Genomic DNA, 26,922 nt, shown 5'->3' with positions numbered 1-26,922 from the left:
ATTTTTTAACAGACAAGGTAGTTTCAAGAACATATATCAGATAATCAGCCTAAATACAAAACGGTAAAGAGACATTTCTGTGTCACTATTTTTACTCAAAGTTTTTGTTTTGATCTGTCAAAAAGTTTTGGGGAGCTCTGTGGATTTTCAGAGCTCATTATCTTATTTCATAGTGATATTAGCTTCATTTTACTATGATAGTGGGGTATCTGATGTCTGCTATCAATAGGATCTGTGTTCATCCACAGAGACACTTCAAATGAAGTGAAAAACATTTGCCGATTACATTATGTTATGATAGTGAATGATTTTAAAAGATGTCAAGTTCTGCTTAATGAGTTTTATATGAAATAGCATTTACATTAGGGGAAAGTTTGGGGGAGGTAAAAGATGTAAGTCATCAGAATTTCATTTATTTTTAAATACAATTAAGCTCTCGGAAAGCATCAGCACTTTAACTCTGAAATATCTCTTTTAAAGACATTACTGAAATATCATTATTACCATTTTTTTTATTTTCTAATACATCCCTGAAAATGAGTTCACTTTAATAAGTGGAACGATTTATGAAGCAAAATAGGCTATAAGTACACAAGAAGGATAAAATATTTAATTGCACTAATTATACTTTCATGATACACCATTGTTTCTGACATATATGTTTACCACATTTCTAAACTTCTATAATAATACTGTGGTAAGAGATGTTCACGTGTATCGTAACTACCCATAGCCACAGTTCACACATCTTTTTGCCACAGGAAAATTAGAGGACAATATATTCCCTTCCAATCATACAAAGTAAAATGCATGTACTTGTGAACGTTATATTAATACTGTATTGAATGGCTGGGCGCGGTGGCTCAAGCCTGTAATCCCAGCACTTTGGGAGGCCGAGGCGGGTGGATCACGAGGTCAGGAGATCGAGACCATCCTGGCTAACATGGTGAAACCCTGTCTCTACCAAAAATACAAAAAACTAGCCGGGCGAGGTGGTGGGCGCCTGTAGTCCCAGCTACTCGGAGGCTGAGGCGGGAGAATGGCGTGAACCCGGGAGGTGGAGCTTGCAGTGAGCCGAGATTGGGCCACTGCACTCCAGCCTGGGCTACACAGCGAGACTCCACCTCAAAAAAAAAAAAAAAAAAAAAATACTGTATTGAATATAATAGCATCCATTTACACTTTGGTTGAGAGCTTAGGAGTCACTGACTCAGTACCAGATTCTTTTCAGTCTTTTTTTTTTTTTTTTTGGAAAGCAGTCAGAGTGATCTTACTGAAATTTTTTAGTACAATGTTAGAGGATCTTAAAATTTTATATTTTAAACCAATACAAGCACTGCAAATGATATATTCCTGAATCTAGTTGATGTAGTATCTAAAAAGAAAAGCAACCATATGAACATCTATAAGTTGACTAATGTAATTTAAGTTGGAGGCTAAACAACTTTGGTATATTCATATTTCTCTGGCTCCTGTTTTTGGTCAGATATGCCAAGTCCATCCCCATTCAGTAGAATTGGACAGGACCAATGTATTGGGTGGTCTCACTTAAGTTTCCACGCCAGGAGCAGCAAGAAATGTACAACTGCTGGGATTAAGTTGCTCCAAGACAGTCTTCATCACCTTTGTGAACTGGAAAAACCAAATAGTCAAGGTCTGAATTTCCATTGTGTGTGGCTAAGTCCAGTCTCATTGGTTCATAAAAGTATTCTGAAGGACTTTAAAATACAAAGGTGGGGCTAAATAATGATAGAAACCATCAGTTCTTAATGCAGAGAATGACAATGCAGGTTCCTATATCCTTTTTAAAAACCTGAGATCATTATTTTAAAACTAGCTCTATACATTCTTAGGCTTTAAATTTAATGTTAGCTGAAATGATTACCTTTAAGTCAATTGGCTTTAGGCCTTGGTGATTGCTCAATATAATTTTGGAATTTTAGCAAGCAGCATTTCAGGTAAGTGACAGTAACGTTTTAGAAGAGGTAATTTTAAAAATGATCCAGAACTACACTGCTCTGATATGTCTGATGTATACCCCCCAAAATGTGACAGTGTCCATATTAAGCTAAATAAAATCTGGTCCAAATTAAGCACAATAACCAAGATGGTTTATCTGAAACTGAGTTATCAAAAAAAAAAAAAAAGAAAAATTCAAAATCCATGGTATGAGAATTATAAATTTTCCAAGGTTCACTCCAAAGTAAAAGGCTAATTAATTCTATACAGGGTTTTACCCAAATGTCCATAGGCATTATCATATATATTTACACAGAAGGCTTTAATCTGAAGTCACCTTTGGCAACCTTGAAATATATAAACTATGACTTCCACAATGAAATTATATACTTGAAAGTTGTCACCTCAAAGTACTGAAAGAACAAAGGAAGAGATCACATGTACCCGTTAAAAGTCAAAATGACAAAAATGTTTCTCATTTAAGACACTTCACTTAAAGACCAAATAACCACCATCATTTCCCCAAAAACTGGAAAGAAATGATCTTGAGCTTTAGAAGGGGAAACAATAAATCTTAGCACATACAAAGATCGGATGCTTTTGCCAGTGATTAACCTATCATTGCTGAGTACCTACAGCTAAACATCCAGAAAACAAAAACAAGACAGAAGTCAGAGTAGGCTTGCTGGACACTTCCCATTCTGGCTTTATAGCGGGGCATGGCTGAACAGATAGGACACGGATTCCCCATTGTGTGCCCTTCGGATTGCTTCGGCCAAGATCATGGAAATGTCAGTGACCTGAATCTTGGTGCAGTGTTTCATTATGTCCTCTTGTGGAATTGTGTTTGTGACGACCACAGTCTCAAAGGCAGCATTATTTATTCTGGAAATAGCTGGTCCAGACAAGATCCCATGGATAAGGACAGCATACACTTTGGTGGCTCCAGCTGACAGCAGCTTGTCCGCGGCATGGCAGACGGTGCCACATGTGTCAGCCATGTCATCCACGAGGATGGCCATGCAGTCCTTCACGTCGCCCACCAGGACCATCCGGTCCACTTCATTCGCCTTCTTCCTCTCTTTGTGGATCAAAGCAAATTCCACATTCAACCTGTCTGCGATTGACGTGACCCTTTTGGCTCCCCCTGCGTCAGGTGAAACAATGATACAGTTCTTCCACTCGGCAATGTTTTCCCGAATCCACTGCAGGACTGCGGGCTCCGCATACAAATTATCCACAGGAATATCAAAGAATCCCTGTATCCAAGAGGCATGCAGGTCCATGGTGACGATGTGATCCGCCCCAGCCACCGACAGCATATTGGCCACAAGTTTTGCAGAAACTGGGGCACGACTCTTGTCCTTTTTATCTTGTCAGGCATATGGGAAACACGGGATCACAGCAGTCACCCTGGATGATGATGCGATCTTGCAGGCATTGATCATGATGAGGAGCTCCATGAGGTTGTCGTTAATTTCCCCGCAGCGCTCTGCATGATGTAGACATCTTCCCCTCTCACACTGTCACCAGTCTCCACGCTGGGCTCCTGGTTGCTGAACTTCTTGGTGACCACCTTGCCCAGCTGCAGGCCCAGGCGGTCGGCCACGCGCTGGGACTGGTCCTGATGCGAGCTGCCCCTGAACAGCACGATGTTGGGCATGGTGGGGCGCGGGACTCCGAAGGGCGCACGGCGGCGGAGGAAGTGGCGGCGGAGGAAGTGGCGGCGGCAACAGCGACGCGGAAGGCTGCTGCTGCTTTTTCCAGTCTCAGTTCAACTTCACTAATATTGGATCTTGGATGAAAGATAATTAATTGTTAGTTCTCCGGGAAAAGTGTTTTCCAGGAGAATGACCTATCCAAAAAGTACAAAAGGACAATGCTACTAAAAATAAGTGAGAAAAAAAGTATAATTACCTTCAAATATTTTTAGAGAATGCTTTGTTGTGTTAATTACCCCAACTCTAATTTTAATGGAAATTGATGACTGTATTGATTGATGCTGTCACTTTCATTTCCTTTTAGTATACTAATGAATGAAAATAAGTATTGAAAATATTCATTTCTTCAGGCTCAAAATACAGTTGACCCTTGATTAGCTCTTGAATTTCTCCATGATGCCTATCTTGAAACCATTCACCTCCCCTGGCCACTTTTTTTTTTTTTTTTTTTTTTTTTTTTGCCATGACCACAATCACTTTCATGATTCCTTGATTGGCTGTGTCATAAATCTGGGAAAGTCATGCATATCTGGACACAGTTTTCTTCAGCAGGAATTTAGTGATTTCAGGCTTGATGGCATTTACAACTTTATTCTATAACAATGATGGCATTTTCAAAGATATCACCTTTCTAGACTCTCATGATGATCTCTCTCTCAGGGTTCTTTTCCATAGTGTTGACAATTCCTTCCATACAGTACTGTGCGTAATGAGCCTTAAAGGCCCTTATGACCCCCGATCTAAAGGCTGAATTAGAGACACTGAGTATGGGAGCAAGTCGACCACTTTGGAACCTTCAGTGTTGAACTCATGCATTTTGGGTAGCCAGGGGCACTGCCCAATATCAAAAGAAATTTGAAAGACAGTCACTAGGCCAGGCATGGTAGCTCACATCTTAATCTCAACACTTTGAGAGGCTGAGGGAGGTGGATCACTTGAGGCCAGGAGTTCAAGACCACCTACTACAAAAACTAACAAAAATTAGCTGGGCATGATGGCGCACACCTGTAGTCTCAGCTACTTGGGAGGCTGAGGTGGGAGGATCGCTTGAGCCCAGGAGTTTGAGGATGCAGTGAGCCATGATCATGCCACTGCACTCCAGCCTGGGCAACAGGGTAACAGAGCAAGACCCTGTTTCTTAAAAGAAAAAAAAAGACATTTACTGGCAAGATACTTTCTGACTTTAGGAATAAAGCATGTTTGGAACCAATCCTGAAATAAAGTTCTTATTGTCCAGGTATTCTTGTTGTACAACTAAAAGACTGCCATCTGGTGTTAACTTTTCCTTTCAAGGCTTCGAGCTTAGCAGCTTCATAAATTCAGTCCTCATCATAAACCCAACTGCATTTGCACAGAACAGTAGAGTCAGCCTGTCTTTTCCTGTCTTAAATCCCTTCTCTTCCTAATACATATCTTTTGTGACATTCTTTTGTCCAGAAGAGAACACTTTTGTCTTCATTAAAAACCTGTTCTGGCAGATACCCTTTCTCCTTGTTGATTTTCTTGCTGGCATCTGGGAACCTGTCAGGAAAAGCTGCTTCTCCTGTTATGTTGACATTTTTTAAGACAAATCTCTTTCTAAAATTATTAAACCATCCTTTGCTGATAGTAAATTCTCCAGTTTTGATCCTTCACTTTCCTTTTTCTTTAAGTTGTTATGTAGTGATCTCAATTTTTCTTCAATCATAGTAGAGTCTGTAGGTATGCCTTTCTTATAGTAATCCTGCACCACATAAAAGCTGCATTTTTGGTATGAGATAAAAAGGATTTTGTAAAAAGTACAAGGTTTTCTCACCTTCTGGTGTAACTACAGCAATGGCTTCACAGATTTCCCCCCTTTTTTTTTTTTTTTAACAATGGTCCTTAAGCAAAATTCATTTATCTTGAAATGGCAGGAAACCATATCTGCAGACCTCCATCAATGGTACATATCAAGCAATTAAACTTTTTCTTGTAATGTCATGACATCTCTCTGCTTCTTGGGACCACTTCCAGCATCACTAGTGCCATTACATTTGGGTCCCATAGTGTTAGTCAAGATTTACAGTGTTGTACTACATATTATGAAAAATACACCAGAATCAAGAGAGATCACTTTTTACTGCAATAAGCAACTTACCAGAGAGATGAACAGCTCTCTAGTAAACTGAATTAGTGTCACATGGCGTTTTAAGCATATACAACACTTGAGCTCATTGCAATAGTCATAGAAGGTGGTTACAAAATTATCACAGTAATATATACTACAGTTAATTTCATGCAGTTATGATTTAATACTGCATCTTTATGTTTTACATTTGTGGCACCACGTATGGTATGTGTTTCTTTGCATATGTTTTGATATATTTTAACTTTTTATAATAGATCTGTGTATATTTTATGGTAGCGTATAATAAAATAGACTGGTATCTATGCATATTTTATATATTCATCACCTATCTAACTTTTTCTTAATTTTTTGAAATTTCTAGGCTATATGGTTCATCTGCGAGGTTTTTCGAATTGTCCCATATCTCAAAACAACTTTCTGATATATTTATTGAAAACAATCTGCATATAATTAGAACCAAGCAGTTCAAACCCATGTTGTTTAAGGGTCGACTGTGGATACTTGGTTTTAGGCCCAAGTACTGCACCCAAATAATGCACTAAACTTTATGTGTCTTGAGAACAGAGATACCACTCTTTGCTTTTTAAAAAAATTTTTCCTAGAGGCCTGCTAACACGAGATAGGCAATTATTATTTTGTTGAAGTAAAATTAAATATATAAACTTTGTAATCATTGTTTATGTTTCATATACTGTAGTCCTATGCAAAACTCATGAAGAAAAATTACTCTTCACCTCTTCATGATGTATACTTCACCATGAATTATAATTTTATAAGAAGTATAATTTCCTTATATATAACAAATTACTTTATACATGGATTTTTTTTTTTTTTCTGAATCTTACAGTATTTCAGGAAAAGGGTTTCATTCCCAACTGACAACAGGGAAGATCAGCTCATCCTTAATTCATTAAATGCCATTTTTTACCCGCTTACATTCATCAAATTATAGGATTCATTATAACAGGGATGTAGAGTTATGGCTTTAGCTCTTTTTGTTCTAATCCTTTTTTCATGTATTCTTTCCTTTGATTTGCGACCTTCATTACCAAGAGAGCTCACATAATGCGTTCAGTTCAGTTCCAGGAAGCTAAGCAGTCAGCTACTGCAGGAATTATTTCACATACCCTAGTTATTAATATGATTACTCAGAACACTTACATTAATATCCAAAGTATTCTAGCACTTTCAGAAAAAAACAGTGCTCCTTTATCACAACTTTTCCTTTCACTTAGAGAATACATTCTTAACTATTTACATTTCAAATCTTCAAGTGAAAATTCCTCAGCCAAGTGGAAATGTATTATAAAATGTTTGTTGAATACTTAGATCACCTAATTCAAGGCTTGCTTTACTATTTTTCTGATTATAAAATAATGTATTCTGATTTTACTAAATTTAGAAAATATAAAATAGTATAAATTAAATAAATCACCTATAATCATGCATACCCAGAAATAACCATATTTTAATATATTTCCCTCATTTTTTTCTATATATGTTAATGGCATTTTGTGTGTGCCAATTTAAATTCAGTCTGTATTAATAATTTTATATCATTTTTTCCACATAACATTGTATCTCACATAAGTACTTCCCATGTAATTATTTTTCAAACGCATTATTTTAATTTTAACACAACATAGATAGGCCATAATTTATTTTAATATCCACTTAACCATGCTCTACAAATGCAAATAAATACATATTGGCAGAAATCTGATACTGTGGTTGATGGGATTGGGTGAAAGTTAGGACAGGAGAGAAAAATTTTAAAGGGACACCAGGTAACTTTTAGAAATGATGGATGTCTTCATCATCTCGGTTGTGGTGATGGTTTTATGGTACAAACATGTGAAAATGTATCAAATTTTATGAACTGTAAATATTCTTTGTTATTATATATCAACCATACCTCAACAAAGCTGATAAAAGAAGTTTTTTCAATTCTCTTATTGCAAGTAGGTTAGTTTCAATCTTTAGCTAGTATAAAGTGGTAACAAACATAATTCACTACTTTATTTCAAAAAGAATATAACTTCGAACATGTAAAGCTATTCATAAATTTGAGGCAGTGACATTTCAATTCTTGTGCAATTCATAACAGATTTCATAAATTACTTTTAAATTTACTGAAACTCATTTTACTAAAACCCTCACTGAACTTTCATAGATGTCCAGAGCATTCCACTTTACCCTACTGGTCTAAAAGTATTGGGGGCAAAATCAGGTAAACTATTAATTGCTGTCATTAAAGCTCGCACATTCATTGAAGACTTTCCAGGAGCCAGACACTTACTTATCAGCATTTTACACGGCACATCAATTATCTTCTTACTTGTTTCTTTCAATAAAAATAAGCACAATGATGTAAAAACATGACAATATTAAGTAATGAGATCAGTAGGAAGCTTGCCTAAAGAATTCAAAATTCTTTAAAAATGTTCAGGATTGTCCTTGCAACTTCCTTACCTGCTCCCCTGGGCAGCCTGAAGCAGGGATGGGCCTTGTAGGGTCAAATGCTGACATGGTGGCCCACAGCCGCAGAAAGGCCAGGCCTGTAATCCCAGTACTTTGGGAGGACAACGTGGGTGGATCACAGGTCAGGAATTCAAGATCAGTGTGGCCAACATGGTGAAACCCCATCTCTACTAAAAACACAAAAATTAGCTGGGCGTGGTGGCACATGCCTGTAATCCCAACTACTCGGGAGGCTGAGGCAGAAGAATTGCTTGAACCCAGGAGACAGAGGTTGCAGTGAGCTAAGATCACATCACTGCACTCCAGCCTGGGTGACAGAGTGAGACTCTGTCTCAAAAAAAAAAAAAAAAAAAAAAAAAAAGGTTTGGGATTGTTCCTCTAGGTAGCAAGAAACAAAATCTCCAGAGGGTAGAATGGAAAAATGATGTATTCATACCATTAAATGCAATAAAAATAAACTAACTATTGATACCTGCAAAAACATAGATGATGAGCCTCTAAAACATTATGCTGGATGAAGAAAGTCAGACACAAATTAGTACATGTGGTATGATTCCATGCATATGAAGCCTAAGGACAGGCAAAACTAATCAATGGTTACAGAAGTCAGAAAGCGGCTTTTCAATGGGGGTGGGGGGTGGAGGAAGAAATTAATTAAAAGCGGGCATGAAAAGAACATCCAGGAAGTAGCTGCAAGGTATATACAACTGCCGAAATATGCTATACATTTGAGACTATGCATTTCATCATATATTAGTTATATTTCATTAAAGAAAACTAGGATAAAGTAAGTCTCTAGGAAGCTAAGGGTTTAGCTCTAAAATGATTCCAATTCAATGCTCAGACCTTTTGTCTAGCATGACCCTTTCACTCCACAAAGTCTACAGGATATGAGGAAAACCACCAACACCTAGATGGCATATAACCAAGGATGATGCTGAGGAGAAAGGATTTCCTCTGTCAAAATAAATAAAAGTAGATGAAGAAACTCATTGCAAATGCAAATACCCTATTTTGAAATAGGCTAATCAAATCATTTGTATATGTTGTTTCACCGTAGCAACCATTTAACTACATATATATACATATATCTCATAACATCATGTTGTATACCTTCAATATACATGATATAGTTTGGATTTTTGTCCCCAACAAATCTCAAACTGTAATCCCCACTGTTGGAGGTGGGGCCTGGTGGGAGGGGACCGAATCATGGGGGTGTTCTCATAAATGGTTTAGCACCATCCCCTTATCCTTGGTACTGTATAGTGATAGAGTTCTCACAAGATCTGGTTGTTTAAAAGCGTGCAGCACCTCCCCCTTCTCTCTCTTGGTCCTGCTCCTACCATGTAAGACGCCTGCTCCTGCTCTGCCTTCCACCACGAGTAAAGCTCCCTGAGGCCTCCCCAGAAGCAGACGCTGCCACGCTTTCATACAGCCTGTGAAAGCCAATGAGCCAATTAAACCTCTTTTCTTTACAAATTACCCAGTCTCAAGTATTGTTTTATAGACGTGCAAGAATAAAGTAATACAATGCACAACAAAATTTTTGTTTTAAAAAAATCCAATTTAAGGCCAGAGGTAAAATGAACACAAGCTCAAAGAATCACAGAACCTTCTAACCTCCTATAGGGTAAACACACCTGTGTACTGTAGATGCACCTGACAGTGATAACGTAACCTTAAGCATACCCTCAGAATGACCCTATATGGTAGACGCACCTGAATGTGTGTTGGGAGCTCCAAGTGTGGCCAACCAGGAGATTCATTCCTTATCTATGAGAAACATCTGAGCCCACTGGTGGACTGCAGGCTGCACGGGGGAGAGAGGCCCTTTCTTTTGGGTTAACTGAAGGTTGCCAGGTGTAGGTTGTTGGTGGGGGTGGAGGTGCCAAGTGAAAATGCTATATAAACTGCCTGCTTTTTATAATTGGTGGCCGTTCTTCTGTCCTGCTACCACTGAAGCATCCCTGTAAGTCACCAATAAAACCCTATGCCTAATTCATTGGCTGTGGGTCTCTGGCACTTGAACCCGGCACCATCCCTACTGAAGTTAATAGGCACAATGCCTCCCTAACAATGGCCGTATTAGCCTATCTTGGTCCACTCTGAAGCAGGAGGCTGTGCGGTTTAACAGTTTTCACATTTAATTGTTTTTCTCCATAAACACAGCCAAACCTGGATTCCTGTAAATTCCACCCATTACATCTAGTTCTGCCCTAGTTAGCAAACCCCTCTTCCATGACAGCCCTAGGGATACCGCCAATAGCAAGCACATTTTCTTTAAATTCCTCTTATAATAAGACTAAATATTCCTTCAACTGTTCCTCATATGGCATGATTTTTAAGTTACCTCACCATTCTATTTTTAAAGTATATGTCCCAGACCAGACTTACAATTCCCTGTGTGGTCTTACCAAAATGGAAAGCAGTAGAGTTCTACTTTTATTTGTCCAAACTCGTATTTCCTTTGAAAAAGAAAGGAAAGTCTATGGTGAGAACTGCAACCCACGTGCCCCTTATAATGTGGGGATGAAGGAAGAAGATCAACACAGCCAGGAGTCTCCCATAAACCTGCTAAGAAGGGTGGCAGGTCAACATGCAAAGCAGGCTGAGGTAGAACAGATTTCAGGAGTATGGCTGTGGTCTCACTATACAGCCACCTTCCAGAATGGTCTTTTAGAATTTTCTTCAGCAATGCCAGGTCTCAGGGGCAGCCTTCCCCTCCAACCTGTTCTTTCAGTAATGTGGCACAGTGTTGAGAAACCTGCAGGTCCCAATGATTGTGTCAGACAGAATGGGTGTGAGACTGTCCAAAGTCTAATACACAATTGACCAATATGGGATGCAAGAAAAGAAAAACTCTAATTCTAATATCAAATATGCCCCTTCCATAAAGAAAACCATTATCATTCTTGGATCAAAAATGTGTCATAACTCAATTCTAGGGTTATCCATGATTATTTCATTTTACCTGGGGAATTCACACTAGGGATATGGAGAGAGATTCTGCAAATCCAAAAGAGCAAACTGTGAGAGACGGTCAGGACAAAAACATCCAAGACTACAGACGCAAGAACGTCCTTGCAATTTTCATCATCACAAAATGCTTGTGTGTCTGTAATTTTAAGAAATAATAAATGGAATATATCAGGAAGACAAGAAATAGACAAATAAACATGAAAGGGTTTTGAATATTACAATGCAAATAACTAGTAAAAGTAAAGCCTATACAATAGATACCAAAAGCTTAGAAATAAAAAGAAAAAATTATGACACTGTTAAAATATAAATAGGTGAAAAATAAAAATCAGAAAAAGAGCAAAATAAAAAATATTAAATACAGAAAATGAAAAGAAGATAAAGGTAAAACCATGACACCAAAAAAGAGGGGGTAAAAAAATAATGCAGGTGAAAAATTACTATATAAAGTATTAAAAGTGTCAGAAAAAGACATTAAAATGCATAAAGGCATAAGCTGACACATTTAAGAGTATAACTATAATAAGACAAATATTAAAAAGTTTCAACTTTTTAAAAATTCATAAGATAAAGAAATAAAAGAATAACAAAAGTAAATGGCAATAAAAACAGCAAGGGGCTGGCATAAAAACAGACACATAGACCAATGGAACAGAACAGAGAGCCCAGAAATAAATCCATGTGCTTATAGTCAACTGGATTTCAACAAAGATGCCAAAAATAAACAATGGGGAAAGGACAGTCTCTTCATTAAATGATGCTGGGAAAACAGGATATCTGTATGCACAAGAATGAAATTGGACCTTTGCCTCACATCATACAAAAATCAACTCAAAATGAATTAAATGTTTTAATCCATTTAATCAACTCAAAATGGATTAAAGACTTAAATGTAAGACATGAAACTGTAAAACTGCTAAAAGAAAACATAAAAGAAAACTCCAAGAGTTGCTCTGAACAATGATTTTTTTTTGTCTACGATCACAAAAGTACAGGCAACAAAAGTAAAAATAGACAAATGAGATTACTCCAAACTAAAAAGCTTCTGCACAGGGCCAGAGTGGCTCATACCTGTAATCCCAGCACTTTGGGAGTCTGAGGTGGGCGAATCACCTGAGGTCAGGAGTTCAAGTTCAGCCTGGCCAAAACTGTGAAACCCCAGCTCTACTAAAAATACAAAAATCAGCCAGTCACAGTGGCGCACACCTGTAGTCCCAGCTACTCAGGAGGCTATGGCAGGAGAGCCGTCTGAATCCAGAAGGCAGAGGTTCCAGTGAGCCGAGATTACACCACTGCACTACTGGCCTGGACAACAGAGTGAGACTCCGTCTCGGAAAAAAAAGGTAATAGGCTGGGCACAGTGGCTCACGGCTGTAATTCCAGCACTTTGGGAGGCCGAGGCAGGCAGATCACAAGGTCAGGAGTTCGATACCAGCCTGGCCAATATAGGGAAACCTCGTCTCTGCAAAAAAACACAAAAACTAGCCGGCCATGGTGGCTGTAATCCTAGTGGCTGGGATTACGCCTGTAATCCCAGCTACTAGGAGGCTGAGGCAGAAGAATCACTTGAAACGGGAAGGCAGAGGTTGCAGTGAGCTGAGATCAGGCCACTGCACTCCAACCTGGGCGAAAGACAGAAACTCTGTCTCAAAAAATTATAATAATTAATTAATTAATTAAAAAGCTTCTACACAGCAAAGGAAACAATAAAGTGAAGAGACAATCCACAAGAATGGGAGAAAATATTTTGCAAACCATGGATATAATGAGTTAATATCCAAAATATAAAAGGCACTCAAAAGATGCAATAGCAAGAAAACAAATAATCTGATTTAAAAAAAAAAAAAGGACAAATAAACATGTCTGAAGAGATATTTGTCAAAAAACATACAAGTAGCCAACATGTATATAAAATAATGGTCCACATTACTAATCACCAGGGAAATGCAAATTAAAGCCACAATGATATATTACCTCACACCTGTTATAATGGCTATTAACAAAAAGACAAAAGATAACAAGGGTTAGTGAGAATGTGGAGAAAAAGGGACACCTGTACACTATTGATGGCGAGTGTAAATTAATAACAGCCATTAGCTGGGGGGGTGCAGTGGCTCATACCTGTAATCCCAGCACTTTGGGAGGCTGAGGTGGGAGGATCACTTGAGGCCAGGAATTCGAGACCAGCCTGGGCAACATAGTGGGACCTCATCTCTACAAAAAAACTTAAAAATTAGACAAGCATAGTGGCATAAGCCTGTAGTCCTGGCCACTCAAGAGGCTGAGTTGAAAGACTGCTTGGGCCTGTAAGGTCAAGACTGTAGTGAGCTGTGATTGTGTGCCACTGCACTCCAGCCTGGGTGACAGAGCAAGACCTGTCTTAAAAAAAAATGAAAAATAAAACATTCAGCCACTTTAGAAAACAGTATGGAGGTTCCTCAAAAATTAAAAATAGAACTACCATATGATCTCACAATCCCATTACTGGTTCTATATCCAAAAGAAAGGAAATCAATATATTGAAAAGATATCTGCACTCTCGTGTTCATTGCAGAATTATTCATAATAGCTAAGATACAGAATTAACCTACATGTCTATAAACAGATGAACAGATGAATCGAAAAAGAAAGTGTGTGTGTGTGTGTATATATGTGTGTGTGTGTGTGTATGTGTAAATATATATATTAGAATACTATTCAGTCTGAAAAATGGAAGGAAATCTTGTCATTTGCAAAAACATGGATGAACTTAGAGGACATTATGTTATATAAAATAAGCCAGGCACACGAAGACAAGTACCACATGATCTCATTTATATGTGGAATCTAAAAAAATTGCACTCGGAGTAAAGAGTAGAATGGTGGTTGGCAGGAGTTAGGAGAGGGAGAAGAGACTAGGGAGATGTTGATCTGCTCAAAGGATACACAATTTCAGTTAGATGGAAGGAATAAGGTCAAGAAACTTACCTTAGTGACTATAGTTAATAACAAGGTATTATATACTTGAAAATTGCTAGAAAAGTAGATTTTAGGCGTTCTCACTACAAATAAATGATAAGCTTGTATGGTAATACATAACGTTAATTAGATTTATTTAGTCATTCCACAATATACATATTTCAAAACATCATGAGTACACCATAAATACATACAATTGTCAATTTTTTTTAAAGTTTTTTTTAAAAAGTAAACCTCAGTAAGATGTTTTAACTTAAACCAGTAAGATTTTTGTTAGTTTTTTTGAAAGAAAAAATATCCTAAGCATTAAGTAGACTAATAAACAAAGAAAAACATTCTAAAGAATAAATGGAAGCATTCAATGAATAGAAGAGGTTCTTTAGTAAAGTAAAATATACTCTTCTCTTAGATGCAGTTAATGACTCGTTTTGAGTTCAGTACAAAGGCAGCAGATGTGAAGATTTGACCTTCCAAGACTTACAGTTTCTGGCAAAGGATCTCAAGGCAGTTTTAATGGAAAGCTGAGGGCAGTGAGCTGAGGAAAGCCTAGAAAGATCAGAAACAGTACACTTGCCACGGCAGACGCTCACGCGGTCCCTGACACCCCCTGGCCCTCAAATACTCTGCTTGGTAGTGGGAGGGGACAGCGTTGAAAATGCAGGTAGCTGAGCAGGGCTGCAGGGTCAGCAGAGGGTATCCTAGGGTTTGGCAAAATGGGTAAGGCTTGGACATTTCTAGTAACTACAAGGAATGAACCATTAGAGAAGAAGAGGTTGAAATCTGAAAGCAGCAATAATTGAAGGAGGAAGCTCCAGACTAGGTAGGATAGGATAAAGAGCTCAGAGAAAGCTGCACAGAAATTCATTAAATGTAAATCCTTTTATAAGCAGTTTTTAATGCAATACTACAGAGCTGACTGAAAAGCCCAAGGCTTAACCAATAGGGCCAATAATGAATGCAGATTTGGGGATACAGGTGCTCCTGGCATTACCTCAAGAAAAAGGAATTAAGGAAAGACAAGTTCACAATGATTGGTTAGGTATGTTATTTTTTCCCCATGGTATTCACCCCATGTCTTTAGATCCTAAAAGCTTCCTCAGATTGGATCTGGTCAACCATCTCGAATGACAGATGTAATTAATCTCTTTTCCAGAAATCACGCTTTGCCTATAGGACAATATTACTCATTTTAATGGTAACAAATCCTGATCCCTGCAGAGTCTAATTAACCCTTCAGGCACAGTTCCTTCTACGTCAACTCAGAACAGTTGCCAGTAACATTCCCACTGTCTGTTAAAAGGTTAAGGTTCCAGGACACCTCAGGGGAGGGTGGCAGCCACCAATGCCCTCCCAGCACCACACACATGCCCTTTCAACCAAAGTAAAGCCATTCTGCTAGTGTGTCCTTAACACTCTTTTAAAAAACAAAAAAGATTCCCTAACAAGTAAAGTTTGAAAACCCTAGGATAAATTAATACCTACACCAAAAAGTTAGCATCCTTCTCCCCAAAGTACATATTCTCATTTTTGATGGGAATATCTTCCAAACTCTTTGCAATTATCTTCCCCTATCTAAACACAGAGCTGGATTATTTAGTCTAATTCTGCACCAGGAAGGAGGTACACTGTACTAGTTTGCTGATTCGTTTCCTAGGGCTGGCACGACGAAGTACTAACTAGGTGGCTTCGTCAACAGAAATATGTTATTACCTCACAGTTCTGGAGGTAAGAAGTCCAAAATCAAGCAATCTACAGAGTTGGTGCTTCTGAAGGGTATGAGAGAACGATTTATTCCAGGCCCATCTCCCTCTGTGTGAGTCTGTCCTCAAATTTCCCCTTTTTGTAAGGTCACCAGTCATACCGGATTCAGGTCCAGCCCAAAATAACCTCATTTTAACTTGGTAAAGACTCTATCTTCAAATAAGGCCACACTCTGAGGTACTGGGGATTAGGATGACAATATATAAATCTGGGGAAACACAATTCAAATCATCACACAAAAGCCCATTACTATTACTTAAGATAAGTCAGATTAATTTTTTAAGATAAGATAAGCTCCAAATTAACTATTATTCTTGGTTCCCGCTTATTCTTGGTTTCATACAAACTAACAGACAGAGATCCCAGGGACATGAAATGACTTTCTTGTACCAGAACCATAAAAACCGGAATAGAAGATGTTTCAATAAATCCAACTCCAATCCCAAATTACCTAAACCAAAACTATGCTGCAGTTCCACCCTCTGTAACTTATTCTATATGCCTTAATACAGTTATCAGGTTACCTGGATGCATGTTTACCTGCCATGGCACCCTTCCTCAGAAGTACAAAACGATCTTCCTGCAGAGCCGTGGCCAGAATAAACCACTCACACTGTTGCCTATATCACCACCAACATTTTCACGTTTAAGAAACAGCTTTGATGGAGACATTTTTGAAAATGAGACAGAGAAAATTTTATGGCCAGAATTGCTCTTAAGGGGAGCTGGGCACAGTGGCTCACACCTACAATCCCAGCACTTTGGGAGAGAGGCTGAAGCAGATGGATCACCTGAAGTCAGGAGTGGGAAATGGGCCTGGCCAACATGGTGAAACCCCGTCTCTACTAAAAATACAAAAAATTAGCCGGGTGTGGTAGTGAGCACTTGTAATCCCAGCTACTCGGGAGGATGAAGCAGGAGAATCACTTGAACCAAGGAGGCAGAGGTTGTAGTGAGCTGAGATCGCCCCATTGCACTCCAGCCTGGACAACAAGAGCAAAACTCCGTCTCAAAAAAAAAAAAAAAACAAAAAAAAAAAAAAAAAAAAAAAAAGCACAGGGGAAAAAAAACTACTTTGATAAACCTCGTGGGATGAAGGGAAAGATCTCCCAGGCACATTCACATTTTTAAATGGTGGTTATCAAGCTCTCTGCATCAAACAAAGAGGGGAAGGTGTCTAGTTCTTAGAAGAGAGGGAATGTGAATGAGGGGAAGAGAAAGAAGACAGAAAAGCCAGGAAAGGGGTGAACTGGGAGATGCAGAGAGGCTGCAGATATCAAATGCAATTCCCGCATGAACCCCATAATCTCCAGTAAACTAACAAATGAAAACGGAGGCCCCGGGAACTTGAAGAGAGATGAGCTTTGCACCAAAGTGGGGCAAAACCATTCAGCACCTTCCTGAGGAGCTAACTAAGGAGCACAGCCTCAGCTGACACCCAGCTTGCAACTTCTTCCACTTAGTTACCTTGGAACGCACTTTAAAGTCAACCCACGCTGGGCCCATCCTGACACAGCACAGCTCGAGGTCAGCAACTGTCCATGAGAGGATATCCATGGGATAAACAAACGGCAAATCCCTACCTTCTAAATATTCCGGGCCACCACACTGCTGTGCCTCACAGGACAGAACCAAACACTAGGTCAACTCTATTAGGTATAAGCACATTCAGAGCTGCTTTTAGAAGAAAGTTTTGATCCCCCCTGTAGGTCATCCTGCAGTCAGGAATCTTACTCATTAACTGGAGAAAACAGATAAGGATTTTCCATTTCCAAGACAAAATACTGGCTTTCTAACTTAGCACAGGACTTAATATACAGTAAGCACTCGAGAAGTGTGCAACAGAAGCAATTCATGAAGCCTTTGACAATACAGATTTCCAAGCCCCATCCCAATCACACTGACTCAGAAATTCAGGGATAGGATTGGGTATGTATATTTAAGTGATTCTGCTGCAGTGCGTCTGGGGATCTTATTTCAAAACCTCTGGGAATATGTGAGCTGTTACCTCTTCCTACTTCTCTACATTGTAATATTCAAGCAGTTCAAATAACCAGAATGTTACAGCTCTAGATGACTTCACTCTGATTCCTAAGCAACCAATGAGCACACAAGGGGCAGATGAAATGACAAAAATGTGTGAGATCCTGCAAGTACAGTACCTAGAGTAGGAATAGAACTAAGGACATTTATCTAAAAAACACCATCATTTAAAGGGCATTGGTAGGACAAAAGAGAACTTTACAAAGACCGAAAAGGCAATAGTAAGAGAGATAAAAAGAGAATCAAGAAAGTCTGATAACAGACAGCTTCAACCAGAAATTGATCACATAGAGCAGGGGTCCTCAACCCCAAGGCCACAGACCAGTACCAGTCCATGGCCTGTTAGGAACCAGGCGGCACAGCAGGAGGTAAGTGGCAGGTAAGCGAGCAATACCACCTGAGCGCTGCCTCCTGCCAGATCAGCAGCAGCATTAGATTCTCCTAGGAACACAAACCCTATTGTGAACTGCGCATGCAAGAAATCAAGGTTACATGCTCATTATGAGAACCTAAGGCCCGATGATTTGAGGTGGGGTGGTTTCATCCCAAAACCATCTCCCCACCTCCAACCACTCCTGGTCCATGGAAACACCACAAAACCCATCCCTAGTATCAAAAATGTTGGGAACCACTGACAGAAAAATGGCAAGTATCCACTGGAATTAGCATAGTAGGCAACATTAGCATATGAGGCTCCACCCCCATGACCTCATCTCCTAATACTATCACATTGTTTGGTAGGGCTTCAACATAAGAACTTTGTGGGGACATAAACATTCAGTCCATTACAGGTGTGAAATAGAGTGCCAAACATTTCATTGTCTTTGATCGCAAAAAACAGAATAAAGATGGTTGAAATGGTAGCTAAATTTTCAGGTAGAAGTCAGAAGAAGTAGGGATCACCTTGATAGGCCAAGTTTTCTTGATGCAGCAACAAACAAAGGCTATCTACTGAGAATGAGAGGTGGGGGGTAGAGGAAACGAGATGAAGGAGAAGACTAAAGAGAGGTGAAAACTGAAGGCACAGAGGCCCAGACGAGCCAGGACCCCTCAATGATGTCATGGCGACAGGCTGAACATTTGCCTGGTTTCCTCCAACACGGTTGTGAGGCACTAATAAGACAAATAAACAGCAATGAGGCAGGGGTCACAGATTGGGGAGTACAATTGTTCCAAGAGACAGCTAATCACAAACAACCCGCTGGCCCAACATCCTGATCCCAAATACTGTCCATAACCCCAGCAGCAAAACCCTATCTGCACACCTTATCTGCATGGAGCCCCAGAAGCACGACCCTATAAGACTTCCCTCCAGCCCCTGCCTCTTTGCAGACAGCCCCTTCTCTGCTCTGCTGCCCGCTGCACCCTTGCAATGTATCTTCCTACTTTCTCCAATAACTCTGCCTTTCTTTACCTACAACTGTCTTAGTAAATTCCTTTACCACCCTTGATGCCAGCCCCAGCTAGCTGCATCTGTGACAAGGGTTCAACGACTAAGGTCATGCGGAGAGGAAGCAGCAAACTATAGCATCAATCTTGATTCCATATTTTGCAGAGTGGGGTGCTGCAGGAAGACTAAGTGTAACACAGTTTGAAATGCTGGTGAAAGAGTAGTTGGGATGATAAACCACATGGCCCCCACTAGGTTGGAAAGGAATAGAAGTCAAGAAGGGACTGACTAGCAAATGTGGAAAAAGGAGAGGACTAACGGATTAATGGTCTATATGAAGTCAGCAAACAGGTCTAGGAGAAGTGTAGTTATGAGAGATCAGGAGAAAAGGAAGCTCATGCATTCATGGAATTAAAATTAAATAGCCATGGTCACTGGCTAAAATGTTCTAATAACCTGTCTTGTAAAACTTTTTCAAGAGTCAATTATAAATGACCCCATTAAATGATTCTGTATATTGTATAAAAACTGTAATTGAAGACCCTACTCATCATGGTACTTATTTATATTTTGTTTATACTGTGCCTTATGCTATGTAGGATTTTGGTGGCTTACAAAGATATGAAACTATAGTATGATAGAATAAATTTAAAATAAGTGAGAGAGATGAGGTTAATAAAGTTAAATAAGTAAGATAGAACTGGAAATGAGGTTGGTTTATGAAGCTTAATGCACCTTAAGTTAAGATCAATGCAATAAATTCTTCTTAGAATTTTGTGCCAGTTAAAAGTTTTCTCCTCACACACCAGTATATTTTTGATTATTAAACCAGGAAAGTTATTTAACTTATTCCATTTCCATTTGGATCTTGACTCCAGGACTCTTGGAAGTAAATATTTCCACCAGTTGTAATTACTACCTTACATATTCTATTTAAACCACCCCCCTGTTTCATTATTTATATCTCACTCTTCATCTTTGATTTAATGGTGATTTGGTGGTTTTAATTTCATGCCACCTCAGATACCCTTGCAGTAGGTATAACATAAATTAGAAATAAATATTCAAAAATCTCATTCTTCATTGCAATCCAAATAGCCAATGCTTTACTTTAAATCACTGGCTGCACACTAAATTTCAACATCTAAAAATCATTTCTCAAGTTATCCTACTCTAATATCTTTTTTCTTACTTTTCTAGATACGGCAGAATGTCACATAGTAAAATATCCTCCAAGAGTATGGCATATCTCTACAGCTATCAATCTATATTCAGGGGTGGCATATCACTGGTAGCATACCGTACATTAAACGTCTAATAAGTTGTGTTGCTTATCAGTTCTCAATCTTACCTGCACTACCTACATTTAACATCAAAAGCAAGAATCTTTAATAGCAGCTAGCAAGCCACATGTGGTGAGGTCAGAAAACCGTTTAGTTAAACCAGGTCTTAAAGTGGATGACTCATTAGATCAGCAAAATATTCTTTACCTGGTTATGCCCTCTGCATGTAACCCAGGTGTGTCTGGCTCAAAAGTAGAAATCCAACACTAACCCCAAACACCATACCAAAGAATCATCCATCCTCGCTGCTGTTACATGTTTAGAGGGCTTTTCAGGTCAAAGCCGTTTACACTCCATTACTGAATGAGAATAAAACAATATCTACTTAATTTTTTCCTTCATTTCTCTTATTTTAGTTATTTATTTTACATCTATTCCATTAAATAAGAAATGAGAAGTGCCAGAGTAAGGAAGCAGACCGAGGGTGCCCATCCACTGAAGAAGCATGGCTAAATGATTTTGTCCACAAGGACCTTTAATGACTGGAATCAGTTCTCTCATTCAAGTCCCTGGTGGTCTCCTTGTCCTAAAGGATAACCCTCCTGAGATGGTTAAGAACTTCACACCGAACATCGCTGTTGCTGGCAATTCAGTAGAACAACACGCTAGAAATTGCCATCAAGAGAGTAATAAGCCCCAATTCTAAAAACTATTAAGGAAAGCTCCTGAACATTTTACTTTCTCCTTCTTTTTAATATCTGGGATAATTCAGTCCCCATATGAAAAAATATGAGAGCTAAAATGCATGATCATCAACAGGCTTAACCCTGATGCTATTGGTCAAACCTAATCTGCCCATGCATACAACTAACATTCCAACAAGCTCTGCATTTTTAATTTTCTGTAACAACTGGGTGGTCCTTTTCTATAATATTTCTAAGAGGATTCCTAACTGTACTATTTCAAACCCTCAACAAAGTAGCTTTTCTGGAAGAAGTTTCAAAAGGATTTTTGCATCCTGTAAATCCTTTACCTGCATCCTCCACTCATTGTGAAAATTAAGGTATAGATGAGTTATAAAGGCAATCATAGCTGGAACAGGTTTACGCTTTCCACAAAAGTTATCATGCCAAAACTCCTCTGAGAATAAACCCTAGTTTATAACAGGCTGCTTCAAGGGAAGAGAATGTATGTCTACTCTGGTCATATTCGACACCAGACTTCTGGGAATGGTTTTCCTCAGTAATGGAAACCAGTTGAGAAAATTCTTAACATTTGTGTTGCTCTCTAAGAGTGACAGAAGGGTGTCATGAGTTGACATAAGATAAAGGAAATCAAACTAACCAGTATACAGAACCTGAGCATTGGCTCCAACTTGCCCTTTCCGAAAGCTTTTCTGATACCTCAACCAAAAAAAAAAACCCACCCATTCATAATACCATTTGTCCAATCCTCACTTGAGTAGCGAATTTAAAACTACCTAATCTGGATACTTTTTACTCATCAGCTGATGATAAGAAAGGAAATCTATTGCACTTGAATAATATGTATTTACTCCATTATTTAAGAATACTGCATTCTTCTAAAAAAAAAGATAAGCAAAACAAATGGCATGGATGGAACTCAAGGATAGTTAAGCATTTGTAATAAGTAAGCTAACAACTTAACAGAAGAGGCAAAATTCATAGGGAGTATTAAGTAGAGATAACAAGTAGCTTATGAGACATGGGGACATCACAATGTGTGAAATATGAACAGTAAGTTCAACCTATAAGGCATGTTGAAGACAGAACAATTGGGGTATATAATGGAACAAACAAGAGCATTGCTCCATGGCTGGAAGGTTTGAAAAGACCAAGTCCTAAGGTAAAACTATGCCAGTCTGGGCTGACAACTATTGTTATCCTTAAATCAGCTTTCTAACACAATTCAGTTCTGCCCCTACATGCTCTCTGGCAAAAAAAAAAAATACAGATAAACCCCAAAGCTATTTGGCAATCTAACTGGCACACTAAAGTTGTTAGTAGGTGTGCTTGTCTTTGTATTTCTCTGATAGAGCAGGTGTATCCCCCAGAATCCTTCCAGCTGTCTGTTAGGGCTCCTTTGCTCAAGCCCCATTCTCATCCTCATAACCACAGCCCCAATTTGAAAGGCTGATGTAGCAAAGAGACAGATATATGAGCATTGTATAACCCAGCATTTGGGTTGTGTAGTCACTCCCACTTGTATACTATCCTAAGTGCATTAACCTACTGTATCTTCTCCCCCTTGATTTTCATTACATGTTTTAAATTGACTTAAGCATGTGATTAGAGTGTCATAATTTTGTGTGTGTCTTTCTGTTCAGTGATCTCTGGTAGTGTATTTGAAAGCTAACATTGCATCAGTGTAATCTCCTATAGAACAATGTGAGCAGAGAAATATATTAGGCTAAGCAGAAAACACATATATTTAGTTGGGGGTTTGCAAAAGTATAATCATAAGATTATGTTAATTAAAATATGAGCATAATATTCTATAATAATAGATTTAGAAGAACATGTCTTCTTATATTGTCTTGTGACAACTGAAGATAACAGAATCAAAGCCTTGTTGGAAAGAAGTAAATATATATAGGTAAGCATGCAGGCTTTTGAGTCAGAACTCCTGATATCAAATCCTTGTTCCACTACTTTCTATCTTTGTGACTTTGGGCAAATTACTTCTCTGTGTCTCAATTTCCTCAGCTGTAAAAGAGCAATAATAACAATAATACCTGAAAGTGTTATTTTGATGATTAAAGGAAGTACTAGCATGTAAATTTCTTGCACTAACCAGCTCAGAGGAACTGCTTCTAAATTTTTTAGCTATTGAAAAAGAAACAGTAAATGAGTATGACTAAAGGGAATAAAGTCTTTTGTGGCAATGGGTTTCACAAACATTACTCCTCCTTGCCATGGTAATGAGACCCTTTTCTCATGCTAATGCCAGTATATGGGTAAAAATTACAGTACATAAAGCAATAATTAGTAACCAATATGGAGTAACATGTAATCTTGTGAGTTTCTCTTCAAGATTGGGATGAATTTCCGGGAGTCACTGGGTGGTAAATGAGAAATAATTCAGGGAGTCCAGCATCTGGAAAACCCTGGGAGCCCAGGACCAGCTGCTCCTCCAAATGGAGTCACCATAGCCAATAAAAATAAACCAAGATTTCATGATCTCTAATGTCCTACTTATAACCACTGCTACCAGGAAGAAACCTTGGACTGGAGAGTTGAGCTCACTCCTAGAGTTGCTGTTACGAACTGGTTTGGGATATTAGCAGTTGTGGCCATCTATTGCTTCATTTGTTTTCTCCACTGTTTGATAGCATCCAAGAAGTTCCACCTGCCCAAAGGGAAGGAGGGTGGCCACGAGATGTCAACATACGTTGTAAATGAATAATACCAATAAGTCTAGGCCTTTTCAGCAGATACCCCTACTCCGCACCTCTCAGGATGACCCGCATCTCCAATCATTCTAGCCTTAGTCTACCTTTGCTTGGCTCCTTAATGAGCCTCTAATAAACTGCACCAAGAAACCCAGAAAACCTACTTGCTTAGATATAGCTCAATTCAGCTAAATTAAATATATCTTAATTCAAAGTATAAGTAAACCAGTAACTCAGAAATTACATACTTTTAAAACCTCAAAGGGAAAGGAAGGCATTTCTAAAACCTTAGGATGGATGGAAATATACTTATAAATAACTTAAAATATTCTTCAGGTAGGTATGCAAATAAACTTAAGTCCTCTGTGACCCATTCCAACAGTTTCTGCTTTAGGTCTTGGACTTGGAAAATGAAGCCTTTGTGCCCAAGTTTAATTAGGCACTTTTCCTATCCAGCCCAGGCCAGGCCCTATGGCTATCCATCACTTCAGAACCCACTATATTCATCCCAAACTTTATCCAGTCTCCAGATGAGACTGACCTGTGATGACCTAATATATATATGTTCCACTGCTTTTGTAATACATGTCCGTTAGATATGTCAGCCTCCTCAATTTTATACATTTTAACTGATTTGTTACTGTTCGGCCTCTTGTATGCCAGAGCTGATAATGGTTCTGCCAAGCTCCATACACAGAAACTTAAATTAAAAAACAAATGTTTATAATTGTGGTTTTTTATTAGGTGACATAGATGCCTAAATCACAGCAGACAAAACCAAGAAAAATACATTGTTCTTCAAAAAAAAATTCATAAATTCGTATCTCCTTATAAAATTTGAATAACTCAAAAAAATGTAATAAAGGAAATAAAATTCAAAATACTACTAATCAGAAAAAAACTCGTTTTAACTCTATGATGTATAGAATACAAATTGAAGGACTATACATATATACATTTAGGTATTTTTTAGATAATAGGACAGAGAATACAGAATGTCTCATAATCTGCTTTTCAGTTATTAACATATTGTAAGCAGTTTTTCACAGCCTTAAAATATTCAAGAACATGTTTTAAATTATTGCAAAAGCTGCACAGTCCCTCTATTAGCGTTCTAGGATTGCCTAGTACTATTAATACAAACTGGGTAGCTTAAAACCACAGAAATATATAGTCTCCCAGTTCTAGAAACCAGGAATCTGAAATCAAGGTGTTAGCAGGGCCCCAGCCCCTCTGCAACCTGCAGGGAACCCTTCCTTGTCTCTTCCTAGCTTCCGGGGCTGCTGGGAATCTTCGGCATTTCTTGGCTTACAGCTGCATGACTCCAACCTCTGCCTTCCCTCTCACAGGGCATTTTTCCTGTGTCTCTCTCTTCTTAGAAGGACACCAGTTATATTGAATTAGGGGCCTGCCCTAATCTAATATGATCTATTCTTAACTAAATTACATCTGCAACCATCTTATTTCCAAATAAGGTCACATTCTGAATTACTAGGGGTTAGAACTTCAACTTATTTTCTGGAAGAGGGGACACAGTTCCATCCTGAATAATCCCCTATGGTAGAGCACAGTTTCCTTTCTTCTTTTTTTTTCTTTTTTCCTATTATATTTAACGATGCAAATAGTCTGTGAAAGTAATTTTAATCGTAAGGCAATATTTTAGGACTCATTATTCCTCACACAACAACCCCATCTCCACTGTACAGAGTGAAAACTGGAGGAGCAGAAATGTATTAAATAACTGCCCAAGGACACTCAGATAATAGACAGAGGAGCCTCCAGGCCCTCTGGCTCACAGTCTTCAAGATTAATCACACTCTATAGTAGGAAGTAGGAGAGATCCAATGCAAATTTCACTTAATCAGGAGGTCAAAATGATTGATCACTGAACAATCAGGCATTTTTTATTTATCTCGATCCTTAAATAGTTCAGACCATCTTAAAATCTATTTTCCTCCCAAATTTGTCCTGAGTCTCAATTTTGCTATCCTGAACTCTAATAATAAAACAATATCTAGCATCAAATCTTACTTTATAATTTACAAAATAAATCAATATCTATTATATTAAATTATACTTAATAAAGAGATACTATAATCAGTATAGTTAGAAAGATCACTCAAGTAAAACATTACTCTGTTTTTTCCAATTTTAAGAAATCATCTCCTATTATTTTAAATTCCCTTAAATGGCTTTCATACTCTGCATTAAATTAATTGAAATTATTTAATGCTATTTATACTCTTCATAAGAGATTAATTTTTATTATATTTTATATGTATATGAAGCACTAGAGACTACAGATTTATCCTATATGCTGTAATTGTGCTAAACTCTCATTGCTATAATGGTTTTTAGTTGATTTCTTAGGCTTTCTAAACACAGTCATTGGTATGCATTTAGTAACATAAGTTATTCATCTTGTCCTTTATATTTTTTCCACTCATAATTCTCCATCAGATTTTTTTAATATTCTTAATTAGGAGTATTGATGGAACACATTTCAACATTTTTCCTATCTTTTCAAAAGTTCTTATTTTCCAAATCAGAGGAAGTTTCTACTCCCTTCATATGGTTTCCATGGAAATTGTCCATCATTTTCTTTTGACATCTGTACGAGTTTGCTAGGGTTGCCATTACAAAGCACTATAGACTTGGTAGCTTAAGCAACAGAAATTTAATCTCTCACAGTCCTAGAGGCTAGAAGTCCAAGATCAAAATGTTGGCATGACTGGTTTCATGCTGTAGCCTTTCTTTTTGGCTTGTAGATGACGACCTTATCTCTGTCTTCACGTGATCTTCCCTCTGCGTATGTCTGTATC

At 38.3% G+C, this 26,922-nt stretch overlaps 1 protein-coding gene and 1 pseudogene across 1 annotated transcript in view; both read right to left on the bottom strand.

Annotated features, from left to right (window-relative positions):
• Window positions 1-26,922, bottom strand: part of HS6ST3 (heparan sulfate 6-O-sulfotransferase 3) — a 737,965-nt gene that overhangs the window by 683,990 nt on the left and 27,053 nt on the right. The gene's annotated exons all lie outside the window — the stretch shown is intronic.
• LOC103214681 (ribose-phosphate pyrophosphokinase 2 pseudogene) lies at window positions 1,240-7,115 on the bottom strand (annotated as a pseudogene).

This window comes from Chlorocebus sabaeus, chromosome 3 (assembly GCF_047675955.1).
Source record: "Chlorocebus sabaeus isolate Y175 chromosome 3, mChlSab1.0.hap1, whole genome shotgun sequence".
NCBI lineage: Eukaryota > Metazoa > Chordata > Mammalia > Primates > Cercopithecidae > Chlorocebus > Chlorocebus sabaeus.
This window is presented reverse-complemented; position numbering and strand designations above follow the sequence as displayed.